Raw genomic sequence first — 10,533 nt, 5'->3', positions numbered from 1 at the left:
AATCAAATTCATTTGACAAAAAAAATAAAATTTGCTGCCCACTTTGTATAGTCTAGTTCCTGCGCTACTGAGCTAGCAATAAAATCCATGAATATGAAAGAATCCCTATGGAGAGGAGATCCTAGATCTTTCCTTATTAACCATTTCCCAAGTTTAAAACTACCTAATTTTGTTGCAAATACTACCTAAGTTTGGGTTCCCAAGAAGTGCATGATTTATGAAGATTGTGGTATTCCTGATTTATTGAGAGTGCCCTCATGATAAAACGAGTAAAGTAAGCAAGAATGTCAAGGAAAGTAGCTAAGCCCCAGCTGAGATCCAGCTTCAGCCTGATCCATGAGGCACTCTGGAGCATAGATTGTCCCCCTGAATTGCTGCTACCTAAAAGCAAGAAAGATTGCCTTTGTGTTTCTATGTCAATTAATCATTGACAGTAAGCTACTATCTCCCCTAGAGAGCAGATGTGTAACCTCTCAAAGTTTATACGCCCATTCTTTCAGCAGATTGTAACTATGGGGAAAGGGACAGCTTTGAAAAACTACCAGCCAACTCTTAAAGCAGCTGAAGGATCTGTGCACCACTCAGTGAAAGATACCTGCCTGCCTGGCTACCAACCACACTTACTATAAACACCATCACTCCTGTGGCCACTGCAGGTTACAACTACTATTCCTGTCAAGCCACGCTGGTCTAGTCATTAAATCTTGATAATTCTGCCTTTATCATTTCTTTCCTGTGTTCCTCCTTCCTTATTTTTTCCCAGCTACTCCTTGGAGCAGTCTAAGTTCTTACTCACATTTACTACAACCCTCCGCTCCTGACTTGTCTCAGGGTGTCCAGAGACACAAAAGGGCCACAGGTGGACAAAGCCACTGGGTGGGGAATGAAGTTAACTAGAAAATATATGTTCTGGTGAACAGGCAGTCATTATTCAGCTCCAGATGTGAGAAACTGCATGGAATGTTGCAGAGCTTCTGATATTTTAATAGAAATTAGAAATCCAAATTTTTAAGTGAAGTCTTCTAACTCTTACATGTGACAACTAATTCTTGGTTTTTTTAGTTTTTTTTTTTTTTTAAATATTAAATTTTATTTTTATATTCCCCCATACAATTGCAAACGCCCCATTCTGACCCCAATCCTTTCCTCCCGCCCCCCACCCCCAAAAAGTGTCTCTGGTCATAGTTTTTTGTTGATTTGATTTTCACTTTCTTATATTCATTTTCCTGGTCCCTTATTTAAGTTTTCTAGATTCCTGCTATGAGTGAGACCATCCGGTATTTTTCTTTTTCTTTTTGGCTTATTTCGCTGAGCATGATCCCTTCCAGTGCCATCCATGTTGCTGCAAATTGCATGTGTTTATCTTTTTTGAATGCTGAGTAATATTCCATGGTATATATGTACCACATCTTCTTGATCCAGTCATCTATTTTTGGGCATTTGGGTTGTTTCCAAAGCTTAGCTATTGTAAACAGTGCTGCTATAAACATAGGAGTGCAGGTGCTCTTTGGAATTGATGTTTCTGTGTCCTTTGGGTAAATACCTAGGAGTGGAATTGCTGGATCATATGGAAGCCCTATGTTTAGTAGGTCCAGAAATCTCCACACAGCTCTCCATAGTGGTTGGACCAGTTTGCACTCCCACCAACAGTGCACAAGAGTTCCTTTTTCTCCACATCCTCGCCAACATTTGTTGTTGCTATTTTTTTTAATATGTGCCATTCTCACTGGTGTGAGATGGTATCTCATGGTAGTTTTGATTTGCATTTCCCTGATTACAAGTGATGTTGAACATTTTTTCATATGTCTGTTGGCCATTTGCATTTCCTCTTCAGAGAAGTTTCTTTTTAGCTCTTCTGCCCATTTTTTGACTGGGTATTTTCTTTGTTGTTGCTGAATCTCATCAGCTCTTTGCAGATTTTTGTGATCAGTCCTTTATCATTAGTGTTGGGTGCAAAAATGTTCTCCCAGTTGGTGGGGTTTCTCTTTGTTTTGTTATTGTCTCTTTTGCTGTGCAGAAGCTCTTTAATTTGATGTAGTCCCAGCTGTTTATCTTTCTCTTCACTATCACTGCTTTGGGTGATGTGTCTGTAAAGATGTCTTTGATGTGCAAATCCCGTAGTGTTTCGCCTATATTCCTTCTATGTATTTTATGGTTTCAGGTCTTATGTCTAGTTCTTTAATCCATTTTGAGTTGATTTTTGTGTATGGTGTGAGGTAGTGGTCAAGCTTCATTCTTTTGCATGTAGCGACCCAGTTTTCCAGCACCATTTATTGAACAAACTTTCTTGCTCCAATGCATAGTCTTTGCTCCTTTGTCAAAGATTAGTTGACCATAAATCTGTGGTTTATTTCTGGATTTTCTATTCGATTCCATTGGTCTGTATGTCTGTTCTTGTTCCAATACCATGCAGTTTTGATGATTATGGCTTTGTAGTATAGTTTGAAGTCTGGGAGTGTGATGCCTCCATTTCTTCTTTTTTTTCAGTAGAGCTTTGGCTATTCGGGGTTTTGGTGATTCATATGAATTTCATCAATAATTGTTCTATTCTTTGAAGAATGCCATTGAGATTTTGATTGGAATAGCATTGAATCTGTATATTGCTTTGGTAGGATGGCCATTTTAATAATGTTTATTCTTCCAATCCATGAGCAGGGGATGTCTTTCCATTTCTTTGTGTCTTCTTCTATTTCTTTTAACAGTGTTTATAGTTTTCTTTGTATAGGTCTTTACCTCTTTTGTTAGATTTATTCCCAAATATTGATTTTTTTTGTTTCGATAATAAAAGGGTGGTTTTTTTTGATTTCTTCTTCTTCAGATTTATTGTTTGTGTATAGGAAGGCTACTGACTTTGCGTGTGATTTTGTATCCTGCCACTTTACTGAATTGATTGATGAGTTGAAATTAGTTTTTCTGTGGAGATTTGGGTTCTCTATGTATATTATCATATCATCTGCAATAGTGATAGTTTGACTTCTTCTTTTCCTATTTGGATTCCTTGGATGTCTTTCTCTTGTCTTATTGCTCTGGCTAGGACTTCCAGTATTATATTGAAAAGCAGTGGTGAGAGTGGACATCCTTGTCTTGTTCCAGATCTTAATGGAATTGCTTCAGCTTTCACCATTGAGAATGATACTGGCTGTTGGCTTGTCATAGATGGCCTTTATGATGTTGAGGTATGTTCCTTGTATCCCAAGAATTTCAAGGGCTTTTATCATGAATGGGTGTTGCACTTTGTCGAAAGCTTCTCAGCATCTATTGATATTATCATATGGTTTTTATATTTCTTTTTGTTGATGTGTTGGATAACGTTGATTGATTTTCGGATGTTAAACCATCCTTGTGCCCCTGGAATGAATCCAACTTGGTCGTGGTGAATTATCTTATGGATACATTGTTGGATTCTGATAGCTAAATTTATTGAGGATTTTTGCATCAGTGTTCATTAGGGAGATTGGCCTATAGTTTTCCTTTTTGTGTTGTCCTATTCGGTTTTGGTATTAGTGTAATATTGGCTCATAGAACGTGTTTGGTATTGTCCCTTCCTTCTCAATTTTTGGAAGAGTTGTGAAGGATAGGCACTATTCGTCTCTGAATGTTGGTAGAATTCATTTGTAAATCCATCAGGTCCTGGGCTTTGTTTTTGGGAGGTTTTAATTACCATTTCAATTTCGCTGCTTGTAATTGGTCTTTTAGGTGTTCTATTTCTTCTTTATCTAGCTTTGGTGATTGTAGAGTTGTAGGAATTTGTCCATCTCCTCTAGATTGTTGAACTTGTTTCCATATAACTGTTCTAGTAGTTACTGATTATTCTTTTGATTTCTGCTGTGTCCGTTGTGATTTCTCCTCTTTCATTTATGATTCTGTGTATTTGTGCTTTCTCCCTTTTTTCCTTTTGAGGCCTAGCTAGGGTTTGTCTATTTTATTATTTTTTCAAAGAACCAGCTCTTGGTTTCATTGATCTTTGGATTGTTTTTTAGTTTCAATTTCATTTATTTCTGCTTGGTTTTATTATTTCTTTTCTTCTACTGGTTCTGGGGTTTTTTGTTGTTCTTTTTCTAGATCTTGAGCTTCGAGATTAGTTGTTTCTTGAGTTCTTTTTGTTTTTTGATGTGAGCTTCTATTGCTATATATTTTCCTTCTTATTACTGCTTTTGCTGCATCCCATACATTTAGGATTTGGTGTCCTCCTTGTCATTCAATTCAAAGAATTTTTTAATTTCTTCTTTGATCTCCTCGTTAGTCCAGTGGTCTTCCAGTAGTGTGGCTTTTAATCTCCATGAGGTAGGATAGTTCCTTGCCTTCTTTTTATGATTTATTCTAGTTTGATGCCTTCGTGGTCAGAAAAGATGGTTGGTATGATTTCAATCTTGGTGTATCTGTTGATGTTTGTTTGTGCCCCAGTATGTGATCGATCCTGGAGAATGATCCGTGTGCGCTTGAGAAAATGTGTACTCCGTTTTTTTTGGGTTTAGTGTTCTATAGATGTCTGTTAAGCCCAAATGCTCTAGGTCCTTATTTAGAGCTTTAGTTTCTTTACTTATTTTTTGTCTTGTTGATCATCCATTGTTTAGTTTGTGTAAGTCTCCACTACATATGTGTTTTTCTCTGATGTCTGTTTCAGAGAGGAACAAGTTGTTCTGATATTTTTGGTGCTCTTTCGTTTGAGTGAGTATATGTTAATGATGTTATTTCTTCTTGAAGTATTGTCCCCTTAAATCATAATAGTGACCATTGGGGTCTCTTTTTATTTTTTTGAGTTTGAAGTCTGTTTTATCTGATATAAGTATAGCTGTTCTGCTTTCTTTTTTGGCCCATTTGCTTGTAGGATTGTTTTCCATCCTTTGACTTTGAGCCTATTTTTATCTTTTGTAGCTAAATGTGTTTTCCTGGAGACAGCAAAGGTTGGTTTTGTTTCTTAATCCAGGCTCGACTCTGTGTCTTTTTATTGAAGAGTTTAGTCCATTTACATTTAGAGTTAATATTGATATGTTAGCATCTGTATTTGCCATTATGTTTGTCTTTCCTTTGATTTTATTTATTTATTCTTTTAATAACTTTTTTTTTTTTGGTCTTCTTTCGTTGTTATTCGTCCCTCTGAGGTTCTGGCTTTAGGATTCCTTGTAGTATTTTTTGGAGTGGGGGTTTAGTCGCAATGAAATTCCGGAGTTTCTCTTTGTCTGGGAAGGTCCATATTCTTTCTTCATGGAGGAAAGAGAGCTTTGCGGGATAGAGTATTCTTGGTTGGCATCTGTTTTCTTGGAGTCTGTTGACTATGTCCCTCCACTCTCTCCTTGCCCGTAGTGTTTCTTCAGAGAAGTCTGATGTCAGCCTGATTGGTTTTCCTTTGAATGTTATCTGTTTCTTCCCTCTTGTCAGCTTCATTATTTTTTCCTTGTCCTGGATTCTTGGGAGCTTTACTATTATGTGTCTTGCTGTGTTTTTCCTTTCGTCGTGGAAGTTTGGTGTTCTTCTTGCTTTAGTTTTTTATGTAAGTTCTATGTGAAGTGACAGGAAAACTACATCTCCAAGTCAAAGTACCTATCAGAGCAATTTTGCAAATTCTAGTCAAAAGCCTATGAGAAGAGATAACATTTAATTTAAAAACTATAGTTCAAAGTAAAGGGTGTTAAAACATCTCAAAAGACACCAAGTGAAACTGCTGAGGAGGTTCAGAAGAAGGGAAATAGACCCTGAGCCATCATAAGCAAGGATCTTGTCTTTATTCGACTTTCCATCTCTGATTTCTAGCACAGTTCATGGCACATAAAAATCCTAAACAAATGTTTACATGAACAAAGGGCCTAGAGGTTAAGTCCTGGTGGCCTAGAGGTTAAGTCTCAGAGCTGTCACCGTGACAACCTGAGTTTAAATACCCAGCCAGGGAGCTAACCTACATAGGGCGTAACAAACCTCTCCTGTCTCCCCCGCTGCTCTCCTTAGAAATGTATTTCAGTAGATCTGCCTGTTCTGCTCTCCACTTTGTCTTTGGTCAATCCTCTCACCCCCACACCTCCAGCCTACACCCCAGTTCTATGCATAAATAAATAAATAAATAAATAAATAAAATATTTTAAAAGTAAATGAATAAAGGATCAAACCAAAGGAATGTGTATCTTGGTATGGAAGTTGGTTTGCAAAGGTGTAATGATAGAGCCCATAAGCAAGCAATCATCTTAGTGTCCACTGTCACACACTGCCCTATGGGAGTTTTGTCAGCCAGGGCACTGTGGCATAGTTCCCATGTTCATTCTCTCAGTCTCACCTCCAGTACAAAAATAGGTATCCATTTATTGCTAAATGCCACCCCGAGCTTACAGGCAACAGCAGCAAACAAAGAAAAGAGCTTAGAATTAATTTCTACTAGTAGACTTTGGTCCCATCTACTTTGTGGGGTGTATGAGAGCAGCAGCCATCACTGCTCATCTCAGTCTCCTTCAGAAGGTATACTCCTCCAGTATACCCCAACCTACCTTAAAATGGGTAACTCTTTGTTTCATGACACAGAATTCTGATTGCCAGACCTTCTTGGAGGACCTGAATCAAAATCAGCTTTTTACGGAAGTTTATCATTACCTGGAAGGTCTCACTTCTTGAGCCAGCATCATACTAAATCCTGCAAATGCCAGTGAAAGGGAGCTTAGCTGCCAAAAGGCCATTCCAGAAAAACTGAACAGAGCTGAGACCAGCAATGCACAGTGCCCAGTTGCGTGGCTCAGTCATGTTCTCATGCATCCTTCCTGCCAAAATGGGGTAGTTTCATAGCAGTTTGCAATAAAATATTTCCCCACCCAAATTGGCACCTAAACATGAGGATGCTTCACTAAGTGGGTCCATCTTTTGATGTATGGGCCTATTTCTCTATTTTCCAGTAAGACTGAGATTAAGTTGGAAATTTTCCCTCTATTCTGGAATTCTCCATTGCCCAAGTTTTAGAAGGGGGCCTTCAGGACTTTCCACTAGCCTGATAAATGTTAATAAACCCTGAATGTGAGTATTTGTGTAAGGCTGGTTATTTAAGGCTGGTTATTTGAACTGCACCTTAAACAACCCTCTGGTCTCCCTTCTTGCATTAAAAAAATAAGATTATTTTGTTACATAATTGAAATTCTTTTCACTATTTGCAAAATTAGCTTTTGACAAATTAGCCTTTTACTAATTGGCCTATCTCTGCCTTCCTCCCCATATGCTCCTAGAAAATACCTATTTGCCTTCTCCATCCCACCTGTCAAAACTCCAATCTTGAATAAACCCAGCTCCCTACCTGTCTTGCCTCAATTCTGGATTGCTGAGTGCTGAAAAAAAATCATACTTTGAACTGAGTCTTAGTGTTCTTGGTTATTCTCTTGGTCTTCTTCCTTCACAGAGTAATTAGAAGCTGTCAGGCAGGAACTTCCCTAAATTTGAGCTCACTGCACATGTGACCACAATTGCATCAGTGGCCCCTTCCTCCTGTGCAGAGGAAGAATGCCCTCTTCTGTGGGTTCCCTTCACTGATCTCTGGAGTCCATCTTCCCACATCCTTTCATCTTCAACCTCTCCCCTCTCCACCGCCACCTTCCCACCAGCATTTGGACAAGCCCATCTCTCTCTACATCAAACAACTACAAAATGTGGTTCTGTGATCTCTTGTCAGTGTTTAGTTGTCTCCTTTCTTCTCCTCCCCAAAACTTGGACATCACCTAAATCTGCAACCACTCTTCCTAACTTTCCTTCTCAATGCTTCCTTCTCTGGTTACAGCTCCCATTAATTTGCTCCAGGTTGCCAAATCCAATAGATACTCCAGGTGATTATCTTGCATGGCCTCAGCAATATTTGATACAGTTGAGCTCCCCCTCCTGACCCCATGGCTTCCTTATCACAACAATATCTGTCCTTTTTACTCATCTGCCTCTCTTTTTGTGCCTTGCTGTGTTCTCACGGCTCTAACCTCCTCTTACTTTTTTGTATGCTTTGAAATTCTATGTTAGGTATCACTGTCATTGTACTCTAAGTAATTTTATTGATTCTTGTGGCTTGATTTGTGTTCTGTATGCTGGGAGTTTTAAAAAAATGTTGTATTCATGTTCATAAAAGTTAGACGTGCCCATGAAATAAGTCAAAGATTTCAGACATTTTATAGAGAAAGTGCTCTGCTCTCCTGAGCAACTCTTCCTCACCCAGAACCATACAAATCAGAAGCAACTCTTTTACTGATATCTGTGATTTTCATGACTCTGGATAATATTATCATACTTCTAGGTCATTATTTAGCACTTTTGGACAGTATCCACTGATTTCCCAATATGAAAGGTGACAATAAAGTTTACTAGGTGCTCATCTCTTTCTTCTCTTCACCCTGTAGTATCTGCCTTTTTTACCATCCTTTTTTCTATAGGTTATCTTTATAACTTTAAATTATAAGAATTAAATCTCTAATTTTTTCCATCAACCTTTGAAAATATTCTTTTTTTAAAGATTTATTTATGCACACAAGAGCTGGAGTACAGGCCAGAGGTGCAGGGGGTGAGAGGATTCACCAGAGACAGAGTGGGGAACAGAACAGGCAGACTGACTGAAATGCACTGCTGAGGGGAGCAGCAGGTGAGCCAGGAGAGCTCTGCTGTGCCATGCAGGTATCTCCCTGGCTGGGGATCGAAATAAAGTTGGTAATGATGAAATGGTTTGAATGGGGGCTCCCTGGTGGCACAAGGGATTAAGTCGCAACCTATGAAGCTCTCTGCAGCCTCTGCAGCACTAGTTCAGTCCCCGGCCAGGGAGCAACCCACATGGCGCAGCAGACCTCTCCTGACTCACCTGCTGGCCAGCCCAGGGATCAAACTGGTGCTGCAGTGGCGGATTGCTTCATACTGCTGTGCTTAACCCATTGTGCTACCAGGGAGGCCCCCAAAAGTATTCTTAACTCCCCTTCTGTAGAATAATAATATGAACAATCCTATCATCCCTTCCTTTTTGCCTTCTATCTTGCATCAACCTCAGTTGGACTTCTTCATTACCCTTCCATCATCAACAAATGGCATTATATTACTATAGTTCTGTAAATACTGTCCATTGTTGAGTAAATATTGGACTGCAATTATACTTCCTTCTCCAATTTCATGACCTTTATGCCATTGCTGGACAATTCTAAGCATTAAGTCAAATGGATTAACTTTTCTTATTACTTAAAATTATGCAGCATTATAATTTCCTTCATTTTAAAGTAACTTTCTTATATATTTTCACTTAAAATTTCAAACTGTTCACTTGTTTTCTTGCATCATCTTCTTCAGATTTTCAGGTTAAATCTATCTCCCTTTCCCCCAGGCTTCTAGCCTCTTGTTCCAATCTAGCTGGCTTTTGTTAGTCTTCTGCATGCCTCTTATCTATCCTAGAACTTCTCTTTCTTGCCCTTTTGAGTGGAAATCAGTGTCTCCTCAATCAGTCTTCCTTTTTCCTGGATATTCCTTTGTTTTCCTGGAGTGCATGCTGAGGTGCCTTCTTTTAACAAGATGTATATGAGGTAAATTATCTGATTCTTTGCATGTTTTAATGTTTTGTTCGGTTTTGCTTTGCTTTCACCCTTGGTGGGAGTTTGACTGATTGCAGCCTCTGAAGATATTGCTCCACTGTTAGGCTGTTATGTGGTCTCTGGAGTTGTTGATTACAGAATGGTTTGTGTTCCTTTATAAAGTATGTGTGTGTGTACATTTATAATTTTTTAGTCGAAGCTCATAATCTTTTCTTTATTTGCACCTTTGAAATTTCATGCTGACATGTCTAAGAGATGGTCTCTTCAATTCATTTTCGGGGTACCTTAGACTCCGCAGCAAAGGGTCCTCGCCCATGCCCTAACAGGCCAACCCTAAATCCTGGACACTCTGGTCTTGCTTCCACCCACGTGGAATCACGTGAAGGGGCGGCTGCCTCAGAGGCCAGGGTTGGTGCCAGAGATGGGTTCTGCCCCAAAGGTTGTACAGAGGAGGAAGGTCTAGAGGCCAAAGTCCAGAAGTGGAAGAGTGAAATGAACATGCGTGGGCCATGAAGCGGAGTCTAAGACCAGGTGTAGGGTAATTGAAAAAAACATCAGGCTTTTCTGCCCTCCTGCCATCAGGATTGATGATGACTCTGCCGTCCTAAATACATGCCTGATGGCGGACACCTGGAATAGTGCGTGGGCATATGTAGATGGGATTCACCTGGGTTGAAACCGGGGTTATAAGGGCGCATCACGGGGATGCCCACAGAACAAACGGAAGAGCAGAACCAAAGAGAGAAGAGAACGAACAGCAGAGTGAAAGGAGGGGAGAAGCAGAGGCCACTAGAGAAGGCCGGAGAGCCCAGATAGAGGGAAGACTTGCTGGGGGCTGGGTGGCCTGCCAGCCTCCCGGCCCCCAGGCACCTCTGCCTGCCGTGTACCTGGTAAATCCTAATAAAAGCCTGCAAAAGCCACTGAGGGCTCCAGGACTCTCTCCTCCTTTATCCCGTCTGCTCAGATCATAGAAAACCTGCACTGTGCCCATCCTGCTGGCCGTTACTTCGGGCACCAGGTG

The sequence above is a fragment of the Talpa occidentalis genome, unplaced genomic scaffold (genome assembly GCF_014898055.3).
Source record: "Talpa occidentalis isolate TD23 unplaced genomic scaffold, MPIMG_talOcc4v2.1 talOcc4.2, whole genome shotgun sequence".
NCBI classification, from domain to species: Eukaryota; Metazoa; Chordata; class Mammalia; order Eulipotyphla; family Talpidae; genus Talpa; species Talpa occidentalis.
The sequence above is the reverse complement of the archived record's forward strand: the minus strand, read 5'-3'. Positions refer to the sequence as shown.